Source organism: Micrasema longulum, unplaced genomic scaffold (genome assembly GCF_059751315.1).
Source record: "Micrasema longulum isolate JH-2025_06_02 unplaced genomic scaffold, ASM5975131v1 h1tg000932l, whole genome shotgun sequence".
Classification (NCBI taxonomy): domain Eukaryota; kingdom Metazoa; phylum Arthropoda; class Insecta; order Trichoptera; family Brachycentridae; genus Micrasema; species Micrasema longulum.
The window spans coordinates 229,038-235,288 of record NW_028278123.1 but is presented as its reverse complement, the minus strand read 5'-3'; positions in this window follow the sequence as shown (position 1 = coordinate 235,288).

The following is a 6,251-nucleotide window of genomic DNA, read 5'->3' as shown; positions in this document are numbered from 1 at the left end:
ATATTGATTTTGTTTTATTTTATTTATTGATCAACAATTGCTTTCGCCAAAACTTTCAACCTAAATACCATTTGTATATGTTTTAAGAGATTTAGAGATACACATTACAAAATCTAGTTGACAAAACAGTTCATTTTTATATAAGGAATGTTTGCACCGAGATTTAATTTAGAATTAGCATTTATTATCTGTAAAATGTGGTCTCACTCTTCTAAAATTTATTTATTTACCCAACACAATACACAATTTTATCATAGCACAATTATAATTTTTATGTCCCGACTTGTTACATAAAAATGAACGGTTTTGTAAACTAGATTTAAATATAGTGTGTCAGTCCCTAAATTAAAAACACTTTTTAATTTAAAATGTTGTAAACGATTAACCAGTTTCGTAAATGCCTACGCACGAGAAAGAGCTCGCGGGTCATTAATATAATTATAAAACAATATTTATTTATTTTTATTTTACATCCAAATTATCACGTATTCCACATTTATGTTATTATTGACCTATACCAACAATTTTTTCATTACTTTAATAATTATGTATTGATAAATGTTATCACACCGTTATAACCCGCTTAAGCCTCTAATATGGAGGCTCGCCAGCAGGTGAGAAAATGAGTAAAAGTATATAACAACGCTCAAATCAATCGATAAAACATCGTATTTGAATTTTTTTCACGCAATTGGCGGGAATCGAGCCTGCGATACCAGGTTCACATTTGGCCGTCTAACTATTCGTATAAATATAAATACGTATAAATTATAAATGAATGATTCGATGTATATGTATATTAAACATCGTATGCTAAAAATGCTTTTTTTCGTAGGATTTTTTTCAATGTACAATACAAAATTTAAAAATATAGATTACACAAGCATCACTCTGTCAGATTTAAAATTTACACTAAAAATGTATTATGTAACTTAGTAGACATTATAATAATAAATATGTACATCTCCCCTCCCCTCCCTATCCTCTCTTCAAGCATTTTTGTCCTTATCCCGCCCAATTTACAGTAACTTAATGTTCTTAAAATAAATATTTAAAAAATCTTTGATGATTGAGTACATGAATATAACATTTTTATATGTATAAATTGCATGTATTTATTTGATATGTAATATATTTTCTTTACTAACTTTGTATACTATGTGGAAATCTGTTATTAGTTCTGAGTTTATACACTATATCTGTTTGTTTACTAAAAATATGTATGTAGAACTGTTGATTTCCCAAATAAAATAAAATAAAAATATTTAACCGTTCATCTATACAATCGCTTATTAATCAATTTGTACGCAATTCCTACATTTTACACATAATTTTCTTCAAAAAAAATTTTTTTTGTTCAGTATTTGCGCTCCCCTCTTAAGTCCAATAAGAAGCAACATGGCGAACTTATCTCCTCCTGTGTCCGCATCCTACTGCTATCAGTATCAGTACTAGAAGGTACGACTTGTGACGTGACGTTTGAGGACATTGAGAAGTCACGGTTTCCGTAATAATTACCTTGGTTCTCATTATTTTATTATCAGCTATTTACTTTACATTTGATATAATTGGACACAGCCGGAAGAAATAAAATTACGCTGATTTATTTTATACATCACCCGAAATAGTCTAAAACTCATTTCAAAACTAAAAAGCGTATTTTTTCAGACACAACAGTAGTATTATTTCTCATAGAATGTACATTACCGATAAATTAAACATTATTTTATTTTTATTATTATTATTTTATTATCGGCGCTGTATTACTTTTTGAAGCCTGGAATTAGTCTTTTGTTCATAGGATTATTAATTTTTTATGTATTATTTAATATATCCTACATACTTACTAAAATAATAATACATTTCAAAACCCGTTACCCTATTAATCATTAATCAATATAATTATTCTTCTAAATCAGAGGCCTGTCTGGTGTTGCTGTTTTACACAAATCATACAGCAGGTCTATTTTTTGTATGACTTCCTCCAGTATCTTCAAGTATTAGCTTTCATTTGGTGGTTCAAGGCGTATTGCTTTCTTCCTAATTTGACACTGTTCAGCTACAAATATGGTCATGCAAACAAGTCGAAAAGTTTGAAAGTCGTTAAAATTTTCTTGCGATATATGTTGACCCTTTTTATTATATATCTGCCCACGCAGGTGTTCGTTATTCAATAATAATACTCTCTCTGATAATATTTCTTTCTTTTTCTACAAAATTTGAAAATGAGTCACCAGAATATGTTTTAATTCCCTTAACTCTTTAAACTGTGGCAAATAATCCCTTTGCGCGCGGTGATGTAACATCGTGTTACCACTAGTAAAAGACGGAATATTCTAAAGTTCAGACATTTGAAAAAAAAAATGTATTGACATACTGCTTTATAATTCTTTTTCCACAATTTATGAGAAAAAACATATGATTTAGCACTGTTCAGCTAATTTTATGTTACGCATGTTACGCGCGTGCGCCCCACATCACTGTCATCAACCGACTTTAGACAATACCTACCGCAGAACAGCGTCTCTGTCTTCCTTGTTATGACTTGTATCTTCGTGCTCTCTCTTGTGTACGGTATCTGTATAGATGTGTCGCTGAATTAGCGGAAATTAATTATTCGCGTAGCAAGGATAAATATTTTTTGTATTAACATTTACCATAGTTATACAAATTTTACTTTCCAAATCGGATGTGAAAATGTTCATTTAAAGATTACAAAAATACGAATTCATCATTTTTAAAATGAGAGAGATATATCAAATCTTGTGTCCTATATCGACTAGTGTGACATCACAGCCACACAAGAGTTAAATTAATTATTTACATTTTCGATCAGTAATGAAAATCTTTCCTCTAGTTTTTACATTATTTCTCTTATGTTTAGATATATTTCATTAAAATATTTAATATTTATGCATACATTAGACGCTTTTCTAACCGGTTTTGGCGGGACTGACCCGGGACCGGATAACGAAAAAGCCGGTTAAAGGGAAGGTAGTGAAAAACACATTAAAAAAACACTTTCACTAGGAAAAGAAAAATCACTTTTTTTTTCAAAATACTAAGAAAACAGAACTTTTACTCTGTATTAGAAACTCATACGTTAAACATTAAAATTTCACAAACTGTAAAAAATATAAACAGGAAAGCCACACATCCCTCCAAAAGAGGCATTCCTAGAAGAGGCCGGTAAAAGCGGCGGGACGGATAAAGCGGCGCCTGTTAAGAGAGCGTCTACTGTATATATACATATAAAGATAATATTTAAAATATTTATAAATTCAAACGTAGGTGCTTGCAAGTGCACTATACCACATCATTGGTAATTTTATAATGCATTATATTTTAATTGAAATTATTTTTATCATAATTAAATAGTGAATAGTAAATACATGAAGAATAACGCCCACGTCATAAAATGTTTAATAAATATGAAGCTCTTCCTCTTTTTGGATGCACAGTACCGAAAACATTGTTTTAAAATAAATGCATACAGAATTTTCAATCGAAGTAATTTATCAACCCTATAGTAAAATAGTGCTTTACAATTATTTTATAAACGAAAAGTCGAATAAAAAACATATGTTTTGAATACCCCGGATTAAAAAAATACAATGAAAAAACAGGTCCATCGGATGCTGGTACAACTAACATGGTTTAAAAAAACGGTATTCCATTATGTATTATACTCGTTTTTCTCTAAAAATATAACGGTTCCATCCCGTATCTATCATTAATGTTGCAGATCAGGTTTTGGAGCTTGGACCGTTGGTGACGGTCACCCAAATCAGGAGGTGGTAATTCTTCATTAAATAATATGAATAACCCTTCATCATCGATTAAAGGAGAGGAAATTCAAAGAGCTACCCCACAAGTAGGTACCTAACACTTTCATTTCAATATACAATATTCCATACTTATTTGCGTGGAATCTGTAAATCTTTTTGAACGCCTGCGCCTGTCAAACAGTTTGTATTTTTGTTGACTTTTTTCACAGTATAAGTTTAAATAACTTCTATACTTCTTAATTCAGTTGTACTTACCTATTTTCCATAAATATAATGCATATCAGTTTTTGGGACTGTTTTGATAATGATATTTATTTAACTAATTAATAGAAATCCAATTTTACATTCTAGTGAGTTTTTTATTCACCGGTTTCACTAAGATGCCTCCAAGGATTGGACATTACTTTAAATTAAACATGTTGCAACAAATATTCTAAAAAACATTAATAATTAGTTGCAAATTCTGGAAGAAAAAAATAGTAAATTCGAATTACATAATAATTAATATGCAGTTTTATTTTTTAGGAAATGCTGTATACAGATTACCTTAAATACTATTAAAATATTATTTTATTCAATATTTAATTAGGTATAGTAAAAAAGTTACATTTAAGAATCAGAACAAGTTTAGAATATTTAATAACATATATAATTTGTAAAAATATTAACCAAAAATAATCAAACAAGTGCACTGTTATACAACAAACATAATTACAATAAAAAACGTTAATATTCACCTTTATACCCTAAAGAACGTGAATTTGAAAAATATTCTTTGCTACCTAATATATTTATCTTCTTTATATATATCATTCCTCTGTACGTGTGATGTCACTGAACTCCTCCTGAACGGCTTAACCGATTTACGTGCTGTTTTCAGAAAAATATAGATCTTTGAGATGTGCGTGTTTGTAGATATTAAAATCTTCAATCTAATATGTAAAAAGGAAGTAAGGAGCATAAATGTTTTATTCATCGTTCTACCAAGGTTGCATTCAAGGAGAATACATTTAAAAAAAAAATTGTAAGATGTTTTTTTTGTGTATAAATAAAGTAGGTTTTGGAATGTTTACAAACAGCATTTGTTTTTTGTGGATCTCAATCAGATTCTTTCCTTAAATTCCTTAGGATTTCTCTTCATAAATCTTTTTTTACTGGATTTTTGGTAATACTAAAATATATCATTAAATTCAATACATTTTTTAAAATCGTATTCCTACGTAAGTACACTCTTTTGTTGGTGAGAAGACCGGAGTTTGACGTTTGCAAAAAAAATGCCATATTTGAAAAAATATTTATTTTATGTTTTGGAATTCAACCATAAACAAGCACCTAGGTACATACTTAAATTAAATATTTGAATATTAACAATTTTCAGTTTTGGAATTTCATTACAAACAAGTACCTAGGTACCTACTTATCAATGAAAAGTCTTTTTCCAAGGTAGTTGCAGGCTAAACGCAGGCTAAGCCAACGTTTGTCGGGTTTGCTAGTGTATTATATAATACATGTAGATGCAACTTAACAACGCAGACAGCTAATTATAGAAGACACAAACATGTAGCTTTGAAAACTAATACCTATCTTATGTCAAACGATAAACAGTTTTATAAAAAAATAAATTATAAAGTCGTCATAAATGTGCTTGGTGTGTGATAGCAGTAGTAGTTATCACACTATATTGGTAAAAAATATTAACCTTAAGCTAGAATCATTAGAAGATGTGGTCAAGTCTTTCTTTGTACTTTATTGCACTTGATGGGCGTAGTACGTAGTCTATTGAGAGATTACTGCAACCTAATGAATTCTTAATTTACGGAGTCAATGTTGCATTTTTTTTCACATTATTTATCAAATACGGCTTAAAACGAGATACTTAATGTTCTAATAAGTAAACAATAGTTATATTTCATATAAGTACATATTTTCCTTCTTTCAATACATACAGTTTGAGATTCTCTTTGAGCACCCATCTGAACTGATCAAAGTGACCAGTAATAGAAGTAATGGTCCATACATACTCCTTAGACCGGTTTACGCGAAGGCTAGTTTTCTAGTACACTCTAGTGACATCATGAAATACTATTAAATATATACGCTACCCAACTGCACGCGCATATACACGTTGGCGTTGGTTCGTTTGCAATTAATTGTCAAGAATATTACAGATCATAGGAATCTGGATACCGAATACACTAATTTATAGTGTCTAAATAAGTAGTGTCACAGCGAAAGAAGTAGTCGATCTTTTCAATTTATGAAGATTCGTGTTTACAAAAATTTAGGGATATTTTAAATACATTTGTAATTACGATATCCTCTTATTTGTTATGCTTTTTCTATGTACTCCACATATTTATCTCTGCTTAATGTAGATGATTCCTTGAGAATAATAAATAAATACAAGTATCTATGTATATTTAAGTATAAATTCTAAAAATTGAACGTAACAAAAATCTTAAA